Here is a 14722-nt window from a genome sequence, read left to right as displayed (position 1 = left end):
TATCTTCAAACCCACAGGGATCCCCACTCCCAATCACGTCAAACCCACCGGGATCCCGACTCCCAATCCCTTCAAACCCATTGGGATCCCCACTGCCAATCCCTTCAAACCCACCGGGATCCCCACTCCCAATCCCTTCAAGCCCACCGGGATCCCCAGTCCCAATTCCTTCTAACCCACAGGGATCCAAACTCCCAATCCCTTCAAACCCACCGGGATCCCCACTCCAACTCCATTCAAACCTACCGGGATCCCCACTCCCATTCCCCTCAAACCCACCGGGATCCCAACTCCCACTCCATTCAAACCCAACGGGATCCAAACTCCCAATCCCTTCAAACCCACCGGGATCCACACTCCCAATCCCTTCGAACCCACCGGGATACCCACTCCCAATCCCTTCAAACCCAACGGGATCCCGAATCCCAACCCCTTCAAACCCACCGGGATCCCCACTCCCAATCCTTTCAAACACACCGGGATCCGCACTCCCAATCCCTTCAAACCCACCGGGATCCCCACTCCCAATCCCTTCAAACACACCGGGATACCCACTCCCAATCCCTTCAAACCCACCGGGATTCCCACTCACACTCCCTTCAAACACACCGGGATCAACACTCCCAATTCCTTTAATCCCAACGGGATCCCTACTCCCAATCCCTTCAAATCCACCGGGATCCCCGCTCCCACTCCCTTCTAACCCACCGGGATCCCCACTCCCAAACCCTTCAAACCTACCGGGATCCCCACTACCAATCCCTACAAACCCACCGTGATCCCCACTCCCAATATCTTCAAACCCACAGGGATCCCCACTCCCAATCACGTCAAACCCACCGGGATCCCGACTCCCAATCCCTTCTAACCCACAGGGATCCCCACTCCCAATATCTTCAAACCCACAGGGATCCCCACTCCCAATCACGTCAAACCCACCGGGATCCCGACTCCCAATCCCTTCAAACCCATTGGGATCCCCACTGCCAATCCCTTCAAACCCACCGGGATCCCCACTCCCAATCCCTTCAAGCCCACCGGGATCCCCAGTCCCAATCCCTTCTAACCCACAGGGATCCAAACTCCCAATCCCTTCAAACCCACCGGGATCCCCACTCCAACTCCATTCAAACCTACCGGGATCCCCACTCCCATTCCCCTCAAACCCACCGGGATCCCAACTCCCACTCCATTCAAACCCAACGGGATCCAAACTCCCAATCCCTTCAAACCCACCGGGATCCACACTCCCAATCCCTTCGAACCCACCGGGATACCCACTCCCAATCCCTTCAAACCCACCGGGATCCCGAATCCCAATCCCTTCAAACCCACCGGGATCCCCACTCCCAATCCTTTCAAACACACCGGGATCCGCACTCCCAATCCCTTCAAACCCACCGGGATCCCCACTCCCAATCCCTTCAAACACACCGGGATACCCACTCCCAATCCCTTCAAACCCACCGGGATTCCCACTCACACTCCCTTCAAACACACCGGGATCCACACTCCCAATTCCTTTAATCCCAACGGGATCCCTACTCCCAATCCCTTCAAATCCACCGGGATCCCCGCTCCCACTCCCTTCTAACCCACCGGGATCCCCACTCCCAAACCCTTCAAACCCACCGGGATCACCACTCCCACTCCATTCAAGCCCACTGGGAGCCCCACACCCAATCCGTTCAAACCCACCGGGATCCCCACTCCCAATCCCTTCAAACACACCGGGATCCCCCCTCCAAATCCCTTGAAACCCACAGGGATCCCCACTCCAACTCCTTTCAAACCCACTGGGATCCCCACTCCCAAACACTTCAAACCCACTGGGAACCCCACTCCCAATCCCTTCAATCCCACCGGGAACCCCACTCCCAAACACTTCAAACCCACTGGGATCTCAACTCCCAATCCCTTCAAACCCACCGGGATCCCCACTCCCAATCCCTTCAAACCCACCGGGATCCCCAGTCCCAATCCCTTCAAACCCACCGGGATCCCCACTCCCACTCCCGTCAAACCAATCGGGATCCCCACTCCCTATCCCTTCAAACCCACCGGGATCCCCACTCCCAATCCCTTCAAACCCACCGGGATCCCCACTCCCAATCCATTCAAACCCACCGGGATCCCCACTCAAAATCCCTTAAAACCCACCGGGATCCCCACTCACACTTCCTTCAAACCCATTGGGATCCCCACTCCCTATCCCTTCAAACCCACTGGGATCCCCACTCCCAAACCCTTCAAACCCACCGGGATCCCCACTCCCACTCCATTCAAGCCCACTGGGATCCCCACACCCAATCCGTTCAAACCCACCGGGATCCCAACTCCCAATCCCTTCAAATCCACCGGGATCCCCGCTCCCACTCCCTTCTAACCCACCGGGATCCCCGCTCCCACTCCCTTCTAACCCACCGGGATCCCCACTCCCAAACCCTTCAAACCCACCGGGATCACCACTCCCACTCCATTCAAGCCCACTGGGATCCCCACACCCAATCCGTTCAAACCCACCGGGATCCCCACTCCCAATCCCTTCAAACACACCGGGATCCCCCCTCCAAATCCCTTGAAACCCACAGGGATCCCCACTCCAACTCCTTTCAAACCCACTGGGATCCCCACTCCCAAACACTTCAAACCCACTGGGAACCCCACTCCCAATCCCTTCAATCCCACCGGGAACCCCACTCCCAAACACTTCAAACCCACTGGGATCTCAACTCCCAATCCCTTCAAACCCACCGGGATCCACACTCCCAATCGCCTCAAACCCACCGGGATCCCCAGTCCCAATCCCTTCAAACCCACCGGGATCCCCACTCCCACTCCCGTCAAACCAATCGGGATCCCCACTCCCTATCCCTTCAAACCCACCGGGATCCCCACTCCCAATCCCTTCAAACCCACCGGGATCCCCACTCCCAATCCATTCAACCCCACCGGGATCCCCACACCCAATCCCTTCAAACCCACAGGGATCCCCACTCCCACTCCTTTCAAACCCACTGGGATCCCCACTCCCAATCCCTTCAAACCCACCGGGATCCCCTCTCAAAATCCCTTAAAACCCACCGGGATCCCCACTCACACTTCCTCCAAACCCATTGGGATCCCCACTCCCAATCCCTTCAAACCCACCGGGATCCCCACTCCCAATCCCTTCAAACCCACCGGGATCCCCACTCCCAATCCCATCAAACCCACCGGGATCCCCACTCCCAATCCCTTCAAACCCACAGGGATCCCCACTCCCAATCCCTTCAAACCTACCGGGATCCCCACTCCCAATCCCATCAAACCCACCGGGATCCCCACTCCCAATCCCTTCAAACCCACCGTGATCCCCACTCCCAATCCCTTTAAACCCACCGGGAACCCCGCTCCCAAACCCTTCAAACCCACCGTGATCCCCATTCCCAATCCCTTCAAACCCACCGGGCTCCCCACTCACGCGTCCTTCAAACCCATTGGGATCCCTACTCCCAATCCCTTCAAACCCACCGGGATCCCCACTCCCAATCCCTTCAGACCCACCGGGATCCGCACTCCCAATCCCTTCAAACACACCGGGATCCACACTCCCAATCCCTTCAGACCCACCGGGATCCGCACTCCCAATCCCTTCAAACACACCGGGATCCACACTCCCAATCCCTTCAAACCCACCGGATCCCCACTCCCAATCCCTTCAAACCCACCGGGATCCCCACTCCCAATCCCTTAAAACACAGCGGGATCCCCACACCCAATCCCTTCAAACCCACAGGGATCCCCACTCCCACTCCTTTCAAACCCACTGGGATCCCCACTCCCAATCCCTTCAAACCCACCGGCATCCCCACTCCCAATCCCATCAAACCCACCGGGATCCCCACTCCCAATCCCTTCAAACCCACAGGGATCCCCACTCCCAATCCCTTCAAACCTACCGGGATCCCCACTCCCAATCCCATCAAACCCACCGGGATCCCCACTCCCAATCCCTTCAAACCCACCGTGATCCCCACTCCCAATCCCTTTAAACCCACCGGGAACCCCGCTCCCAAACCCTTCAAACCCACCGTGATCCCCATTCCCAATCCCTTCAAACCCACCGGGCTCCCCACTCACGCGTCCTTCAAACCCATTGGGATCCCTACTCCCAATCCCTTCAAACCCACCGGGATCCCCACTCCCAATCCCTTCAGACCCACCGGGATCCGCACTCCCAATCCCTTCAAACACACCGGGATCCACACTCCCAATCCCTTCAAACCCACCGGATCCCCACTCCCAATCCCTTCAAACCCACCGGGATCCCCACTCCCAATCCCTTAAAACACAGCGGGATCCCCACTCCCAATCCCTTCAACCACACCGGGATCCCGACTCCCAATCCCTTCAAACCCACCGGGATACCGACTCCCAATCCCTTCAAACGCACCCGAATCCCAACTCCCAATTCCTGCAAACCCAACGGGATCCCCACTCCCAATCCCAACAAACCCACCGGGATCCCCACTCCCAATCCCTTCAAACCCACCGGGATCACCACTCCCACTCCATTCAAGCCCACTGGGAGCCCCACACCCAATCCGTTCAAACCCACCGGGATCCCCACTCCCAATCCCTTCAAACACACCGGGATCCCCCCTCCAAATCCCTTGAAACCCACAGGGATCCCCACTCCAACTCCTTTCAAACCCACTGGGATCCCCACTCCCAAACACTTCAAACCCACTGGGAACCCCACTCCCAATCCCTTCAATCCCACCGGGAGCCCCACTCCCAAACACTTCAAACCCACTGGGATCTCAACTCCCAATCCCTTCAAACCCACCGGGATCCCCACTCCCAATCCCTTCAAACCCACCGGGATCCCCAGTCCCAATCCCTTCAAACCCACCGGGATCCCCACTCCCACTCCCGTCAAACCAATCGGGATCCCCACTCCCTATCCCTTCAAACCCACCGGGATCCCCACTCCCAATCCCTTCAAACCCACCGGGATCCCCACTCCCAATCCATTCAACCCCACCGGGATCCCCACACCCAATCCCTTCAAACCCACAGGGATCCCCACTCCCACTCCTTTCAAACCCACTGGGATCCCCACTCCCAATCCCTTCAAACCCACCGGGATCCCCTCTCAAAATCCCTTAAAACCCACCGGGATCCCCACTCACACTTCCTCCAAACCCATTGGGATCCCCACTCCCAATCCCTTCAAACCCACGGGGATCCCCACTCCCAATCCCTTCAAACCCACCGGGATCCCCACTCCCAATCCCATCAAACCCACCGGGATCCCCACTCCCAATCCCTTCAAACCCACAGGGATCCCCACTCCCAATCCCTTCAAACCTACCGGGATCCCCACTCCCAATCCCATCAAACCCACCGGGATCCCCACTCCCAATCCCTTCAAACCCACCGTGATCCCCACTCCCAATCCCTTTAAACCCACCGGGAACCCCGCTCCCAAACCCTTCAAACCCACCGTGATCCCCATTCCCAATCCCTTCAAACCCACCGGGCTCCCCACTCACACGTCCTTCAAACCCATTGGGATCCCTACTCCCAATCCCTTCAAACCCACCGGGATCCCCACTCCCAATCCCTTCAGACCCACTGGGATCCGCACTCCCAATCCCTTCAAACACAGCGGGATCCACACTCCCAATCCCTTCAAACCCACCGGATCCCCACTCCCAATCCCTTCAAACCCACCGGGATCCCCACTCCCAATCCCTTAAAACACAGCGGGATCCCCACTCCCAATCCCTTCAACCACACCGGGATCCCGACTCCCAATCCCTTCAAACCCACCGGGATACCGACTCCCAATCCCTTCAAACGCACCCGAATCCCAACTCCCAATTCCTGCAAACCCAACGGGATCCCCACTCCCAATCCCAACAAACCCACCGGGATCCCCACTCCCAATCCCTTCAAACCCACCGGGATCCCCACTCCCAATCCCTTCAAACCCACCGGGATCCCCGCCCCCAATCCCTTCAAACCCAGCGGGATCCCCACTGCCAATCCCATCAAACCACCGGGATCCCCACTCCCAATCCCTTCAAACCCACGGGGATCCGCACTCCCAATCCCTTCAAACCCACCGGGATCCCGACTCCCAATCCCTTCAAACGCACCGGGATCCCCGCCCCAATCCCTTCAAACCCACCGGGATCCCCACTCCCAATCCCTTCAAACCCACCGGGATCCCCACTCCCAAACCCTTAAAACACAGCGGGATCCCCACTCCCAATCCCTTCAAACACACCGGGATCCCGACTCCCAATCCCTTCTAACCCACAGGGATCCCCACTCCCAATCACTTCAAACCCACCGGGATCCCCACTCCCAATCCCTTCAAACCCACAGGGATCCCCACTCCCAATCGCTTCAAACCCACAGGGATCCCCACTCCCAATCCCTTCAAACCCACCGGGATCCCCACTCCCAATCCCATCAAACCCACAGGGATCCCCACTCCCAATCACTTCAAACCCACCGGGATCCCGACTCCCAATCCCTTCAAACCCTCCGGGATCTCCACTCCCAATCCCTTCAAACCCACCGGGATCCACACTCCAAATCCCCTCAAACCCACCGGGATCCCCACTCCCAATCCCTTCAAACCCAACGGGATCCCCACTCCCAATCCCTTCAAACCCACCGGGATCCCCACTCCCGATCCCTTCAAACCCACCGGGATCCCCACTCCCAATCCCTTCAAACCCACCGGGACCCCCACTCCCATTCCCTTCAAACCCACCGGGATCCGCACTCCCAATCTCTTCAAACCCACCGGGATCCCGACTCCCAATCCCTTCAAACCCACCGGGATTCCCACTCCCATTCCCTTCAAACCCACCGGGATCCGCACTCCCAATCCCTTCAAACCCACCGGGATCCCGAATCCCAATCCCTTCAAACCCACCGGGATCCCGACTCCCAATCCCCTCAAACGCACCCGGATCCCGACTCCCAATCCCTTCAAACCCTCCGGGATCCCCACTCCCAATCCCTTCAAACCCACCGGGATCCACACTCCAAATCCCCTCAAACCCACCGGGATCCCCGCTCCCAATCCCTTCAAACATACCGGGATCCCCACTACCAATCCCTACAAACCCACCGTGATCCCCACTCCCACTTCCTTAAAACCCTCCAGGATCCACATTCCCAATCCCTTCAAACACACCGGGATCCCCACGCCCAACCACTTCAAACCCACTGGGATCCCGACTCCCAATCCCTTCAAACACAGCGGGATCCCCACTCCCAATCCCTTCAAACGCACGGGGATCCGCACTCCCAATCCCTTCAAACCCACTGGGATCCCGACTCCCAATCCCTTCAAACACACCGGGATCCCGACTCCCAATCCCTTCAAACGCACCCGGATCCCGACTCCCAATCCCTTCAAACCCAACGGGTTCCCCACTCCCAATCCCAACAAACCCACCGGGATCCCCGCTCCCAATCCGTTCAAACACACCGGGATCCCCACTACCAAACCCTTCCAACCCACCGGGATCCGCATTCCCAATCCCTTCAAACCCACCGGGATCCCCACTCCAACTCCCTTCAAACCCACCGGGATCACCACTCCCACTCGATTCAAACACACCGGGATCCCCAGACCCAATCCCTTCAAACCTACCGGGATCCCCACTCCCAATCCCTTCAAACCCACTGGGATCCCGACTCCCAATCACTTCAAACACACCGGGATCCCGATTCCCAATCCCTTCAAACGCATCCGGATCCCGACTCCCAATCCCTTCAAACCCAACGGGATCCCCACTCCCAATCCCAACAAACCCACCGGGATCCCCACTCCCAATCCCTTCAAACCCACCGTGATCCCCACTCCCAATCCCTTCAAACCCACCGGGATCCACACTCCAAATCCCCTCAAACCCACCGGGATCCCCGCTCCCAATCCCTTCAAACCTACCGGGATCCCCACTACCAATCCCTACAAAACCACCGTGATCCCCACTCCCACTTCCTTAAAACCCTCCAGGATCCACATTCCCAATCCCTTCAAACACACCGGGATCCCCACGCCCAACCACTTCAAACCCACTGGGATCCCGACTCCCAATCCCTTCAAACACAGCGGGATCCCCACTCCCAATCCCTTCAAACCCACGGGGATCCGCACTCCCAATCCCTTCAAACCCACTGGGATCCCGACTCCCAATCCCTTCAAACACACCGGGATCCCGACTCCCAATCCCTTCAAACGCACCCGGATCCCGACTCCCAATCCCTTCAAACCCAACGGGTTCCCCACTCCCAATCCCAACAAACCCACCGGGATCCCCGCTCCCAATACGTTCAAACACACCGGGATCCCCACTACCAAACCCTTCCAACCCACCGGGATCCGCATTCCCAATCCCTTCAAACCCACCGGGATCCCCACTCCAACTCCCTTCAAACCCACCGGGATCACCACTCCCACTCGATTCAAACACACCGGGATCCCCAGACCCAATCCCTTCAAACCTACCGGGATCCCCACTCCCAATCCCTTCAAACCCACTGGGATCCCGACTCCCAATCACTTCAAACACACCGGGATCCCGACTCCCAATCCCTTCAAACGCATCCGGATCCCGACTCCCAATCCCTTCAAACCCAACGGGATCCCCACTCCCAATCCCAACAAACCCACCGGGATCCCCACTCCCAATCCCTTCAAACCCACCGTGATCCCCACTCCCAATCCCTTTAAACCCACCGGGATCCCCGCTCCCAATCCCTTCAAACCCACCGGGATCCCCGCTCCCAATCCCTTCAAACCCACCGGGATCCCCACTGCCAATCCATTCAAACCCACAGGGATCCACACTCCCAATCCCTTCAAACCCACCGGGATCCCCACTCCCAATCCCATCAAACCCACCGGGATCCCCACTCCCAATCCCTTTAAACCCACAGGGATCCCCACTCCCAATCCCTTCAAACCTACCGGGATCCCCACTCCCAATCCCATCAAACCCACCGGGATCCCCACTCCCAATCCCTTCAAACCCACCGTGATCCCCACTCCCAATCCCTTTAAACCCACCGGGATCCCCGCTCCCAAACCCTTCCAACCCGCCGGGATCCGCATTCCCAATCCCTTCAAACCCACCGGGATCCCCACTCCAACTCCCTTCAAACCCACCGGGATCACCACTCCCACTCGATTCAAACACACCGGGATCCCCAGACCCAATCCCTTCAAACCTACCGGGATCCCCACTCCCAATCCCTTCAAACCCACTGGGATCCGGACTCCCAATCACTTCAAACACACCGGGATCCCGACTCCCAATCCCTTCAAACGCATCCGGATCCCGACTCCCAATCCCTTCAAACCCAACGGGATCCCCACTCCCAATCCCAACAAACCCACCGGGATCCCCACTCCCAATCCCTTCAAACCCACCGTGATCCCCACTCCCAATCCCTTTAAACCCACCGGGATCCCCGCTCCCAATCCCTTCAAACCCACCGGGATCCCCGCTCCCAATCCCTTCAAACCCACCGGGATCCCCACTGCCAATCCATTCAAACCCACAGGGATCCACACTCCCAATCCCTTCAAACCCACCGGGATCCCCACTCCCAATCCCATCAAACCCACCGGGATCCCCACTCCCAATCCCTTCAAACCCACAGGGATCCCCGCTCCCAATCCCTTCAAACCTACCGGGATCCCCACTCCCAATCCCATCAAACCCACCGGGATCCCCACTCCCAATCCCTTCAAACCCACCGTGATCCCCACTCCCAATCCCTTTAAACCCACCGGGATCCCCGCTCCCAAACCCTTCAAACCCACCGTGATCCCCATTCCCAATCCCTTCAAACCCACCGGGATCCCCACTCCAACTCCCTTCAAACCCAGCGGGATCACTACTCCCACTCGATTCAAACACACCGGGATCCCCACTCCCAATCCCTTCAAACCCACCGGGCTCCCCACTCACACGTCCTTCAAACCCACAGGGATCCCCACTCCCAATCCCTTCAAACCCACCGGGATCCCCACTCCCAATCCCATCAAACCCACAGGGATCCCCACTCCCAATCACTTCAAACCCACCGGGATCCCCACTCCCAATCCCTTCAAACACACCGGGATCCGCACTCCCAATCCCTTCAAACCCAACGGAATCCCCACTCCCTATCCATTCAAACACACCGGGATACCCACTCCCAATCCCTTCAAACCCACCGGGATCCCCACTCTCAATCCCTTCAACCCCACCGGGATCCCGACTCCCAATCCCTTCAAACCCACCGGGATCCCGACTCCCAATCCCTTCAAACGCACCCGAATCCCAACTCCCAATTCCTGCAAACCCAACGGGATCCCCACTCCCAATCCCAACAAACCCACCGGGATCCCGACTCCCAATCCCTTCAAACACACCGGGATCCCGACTCCCAATCCCTTCAAACGCACCCGGATCCCGACTCCCAATCCCTTCAAACCCAACGGGTTCCCCACTCCCAATCCCAACAAACCCACCGGGATCCCCGCTCCCAATCCGTTCAAACACACCGGGATCCCCACTACCAAACCCTTCCAACCCACCGGGATCCGCATTCCCAATCCCTTCAAACCCACCGGGATCCCCACTCCAACTCCCTTCAAACCCACCGGGATCACCACTCCCACTCGATTCAAACACACCGGGATCCCCAGACCCAATCCCTTCAAACCTACCGGGATCCCCACTCCCAATCCCTTCAAACCCACTGGGATCCCGACTCCCAATCACTTCAAACACACCGGGATCCCGACTCCCAATCCCTTCAAACGCATCCGGATCCCGACTCCCAATCCCTTCAAACCCAACGGGATCCCCACTCCCAATCCCAACAAACCCACCGGGATCCCCACTCCCAATCCCTTCAAACCCACCGTGATCCCCACTCCCAATCCCTTCAAACCCACCGGGATCCACACTCCAAATCCCCTCAAACCCACCGGGATCCCCGCTCCCAATCCCTTCAAACCTACCGGGATCCCCACTACCAATCCCTACAAACCCACCGTGATCCCCACTCCCACTTCCTTAAAACCCTCCAGGATCCACATTCCCAATCCCTTCAAACACACCGGGATCCCCACGCCCAACCACTTCAAACCCACTGGGATCCCGACTCCCAATCCCTTCAAACACAGCGGGATCCCCACTCCCAATCCCTTCAAACCCACGGGGATCCGCACTCCCAATCCCTTCAAACCCACTGGGATCCCGACTCCCAATCCCTTCAAACACACCGGGATCCCGACTCCCAATCCCTTCAAACGCACCCGGATCCCGACTCCCAATCCCTTCAAACCCAACGGGTTCCCCACTCCCAATCCCAACAAACCCACCGGGATCCCCGCTCCCAATACGTTCAAACACACCGGGATCCCCACTACCAAACCCTTCCAACCCACCGGGATCCGCATTCCCAATCCCTTCAAACCCACCGGGATCCCCACTCCAACTCCCTTCAAACCCACCGGGATCACCACTCCCACTCGATTCAAACACACCGGGATCCCCAGACCCAATCCCTTCAAACCTACCGGGATCCCCACTCCCAATCCCTTCAAACCCACTGGGATCCCGACTCCCAATCACTTCAAACACACCGGGATCCCGACTCCCAATCCCTTCAAACGCATCCGGATCCCGACTCCCAATCCCTTCAAACCCAACGGGATCCCCACTCCCAATCCCAACAAACCCACCGGGATCCCCACTCCCAATCCCTTCAAACCCACCGTGATCCCCACTCCCAATCCCTTTAAACCCACCGGGATCCCCGCTCCCAATCCCTTCAAACCCACCGGGATCCCCGCTCCCAATCCCTTCAAACCCACCGGGATCCCCACTGCCAATCCATTCAAACCCACAGGGATCCACACTCCCAATCCCTTCAAACCCACCGGGATCCCCACTCCCAATCCCATCAAACCCACCGGGATCCCCACTCCCAATCCCTTTAAACCCACAGGGATCCCCACTCCCAATCCCTTCAAACCTACCGGGATCCCCACTCCCAATCCCATCAAACCCACCGGGATCCCCACTCCCAATCCCTTCAAACCCACCGTGATCCCCACTCCCAATCCCTTTAAACCCACCGGGATCCCCGCTCCCAAACCCTTCAAACCCACCGTGATGCCCATTCCCAATCCCTTCAAACACACCGGGATCCCCACTCCAAATCCCTTCAAACCCACCGGGCTCCCCACTCACACGTCCTTCAAACCCATTGGGATCCCTACTCCCAATCCCTTCAAACCCACCGGGATCCCCTCTCCCAATCCCTTCAAACCCACCGGGATCCGCACTCCCAATCCCTTCAAACACACCGGGATCCCGACTCCCAATCCCTTCAAACGCACCCGGATCCCGACTCCCAATCCCTTCAAACCCAACGGGTTCCCCACTCCCTATCCCAACAAACCCACCGGGATCCCCGCTCCCAATCCGTTCAAACACTCCGGGATCCCCACTACCAAACCCTTCCAACCCGCCGGGATCCGCATTCCCAATCCCTTCAAACCCACCGGGATCCCCACTCCAACTCCCTTCAAACCCACCGGGATCACCACTCCCACTCGATTCAAACACACCGGGATCCCCAGACCCAATCCCTTCAAACCTACCGGGATCCCCACTCCCAATCCCTTCAAACCCACTGGGATCCGGACTCCCAATCACTTCAAACACACCGGGATCCCGACTCCCAATCCCTTCAAACGCATCCGGATCCCGACTCCCAATCCCTTCAAACCCAACGGGATCCCCACTCCCAATCCCAACAAACCCACCGGGAACCCCACTCCCAATCCCTTCAAACCCACCGTGATCCCCACTCCCAATCCCTTTAAACCCACCGGGATCCCCGCTCCCAATCCCTTCAAACCCACCGGGATCCCCGCTCCCAATCCCTTCAAACCCACCGGGATCCCCACTGCCAATCCATTCAAACCCACAGGGATCCACACTCCCAATCCCTTCAAACCCACCGGGATCCCCACTCCCAATCCCATCAAACCCACCGGGATCCCCACTCCCAATCCCTTCAAACCCACAGGGATCCCCACTCCCAATCCCTTCAAACCTACCGGGATCCCCACTCCCAATCCCATCAAACCCACCGGGATCCCCACTCCCAATCCCTTCAAACCCACCGTGATCCCCACTCCCAATCCCTTTAAACCCACCGGGATCCCCGCTCCCAAACCCTTCAAACCCACCGTGATCCCCATTCCCAATCCCTTCAAACCCACCGGGATCCCCACTCCAACTCCCTTCAAACCCAGCGGGATCACTACTCCCACTCGATTCAAACACACCGGGATCCCCACTCCCAATCCCTTCAAACCCACTGGGATCCCGACTCCCAATCCCTTCAAACACACCGGGATCCCGACTCCCAATCCCTTCAAACGCACCCGGATCCCGACTCCCAATCCCTTCAAACCCAACGGGTTCCCCACTCCCAATCCCAACAAACCCACCGGGATCCCCGCTCCCAATACGTTCAAACACACCGGGATCCCCACTACCAAACCCTTCCAACCCACCGGGATCCGCATTCCCAATCCCTTCAAACCCACCGGGATCCCCACTCCCAATCCCTTTAAACCCACAGGGATCCCCACTCCCAATCCCTTCAAACCTACCGGGATCCCCACTCCCAATCCCATCAAACCCACCGGGATCCCCACTCCCAATCCCTTCAAACCCACCGTGATCCCCACTCCCAATCCCTTTAAACCCACCGGGATCCCCGCTCCCAAACCCTTCAAACCCACCGTGATGCCCATTCCCAATCCCTTCAAACCCACCGGGATCCCCACTCCAACTCCCTTCAAACCCACCGGGATCACTACTCCCACTCGATTCAAACACACCGGGATCCCCACTCCAAATCCCTTCAAACCCACCGGGCTCCCCACTCACACGTCCTTCAAACCCATTGGGATCCCTACTCCCAATCCCTTCAAACCCACCGGGATCCCCTCTCCCAATCCCTTCAAACCCACCGGAATCCGCACTCCCAATCCCTTCAAACACACCGGGATCCCGACTCCCAATCCCTTCAAACGCACCCGGATCCCGACTCCCAATCCCTTCAAACCCAACGGGTTCCCCACTCCCTATCCCAACAAACCCACCGGGATCCCCGCTCCCAATCCGTTCAAACACACCGGGATCCCCACTACCAAACCCTTCCAACCCGCCGGGATCCGCATTCCCAATCCCTTCAAACCCACCGGGATCCCCACTCCAACTCCCTTCAAACCCACCGGGATCACCACTCCCACTCGATTCAAACACACCGGGATCCCCAGACCCAATCCCTTCAAACCTACCGGGATCCCCACTCCCAATCCCTTCAAACCCACTGGGATCCGGACTCCCAATCACTTCAAACACACCGGGATCCCGACTCCCAATCCCTTCAAACGCATCCGGATCCCGACTCCCAATCCCTTCAAACCCAACGGGATCCCCACTCCCAATCCCAACAAACCCACCGGGAACCCCACTCCCAATCCCTTCAAACCCACCGTGATCCCCACTCCCAATCCCTTTAAACCCACCGGGATCCCCGCTCCCAATCCCTTCAAACCCACCGGGATCCCCGCTCCCAATCCCTTCAAACCCACCGGGATCCCCACTGCCAATCCATTCAA

This window comes from Hypanus sabinus (assembly GCF_030144855.1).
Source record: "Hypanus sabinus isolate sHypSab1 chromosome 24 unlocalized genomic scaffold, sHypSab1.hap1 SUPER_24_unloc_24, whole genome shotgun sequence".
Lineage (NCBI taxonomy): Eukaryota > Metazoa > Chordata > Chondrichthyes > Myliobatiformes > Dasyatidae > Hypanus > Hypanus sabinus.
Note: the sequence above shows the minus strand (reverse complement) of the source record.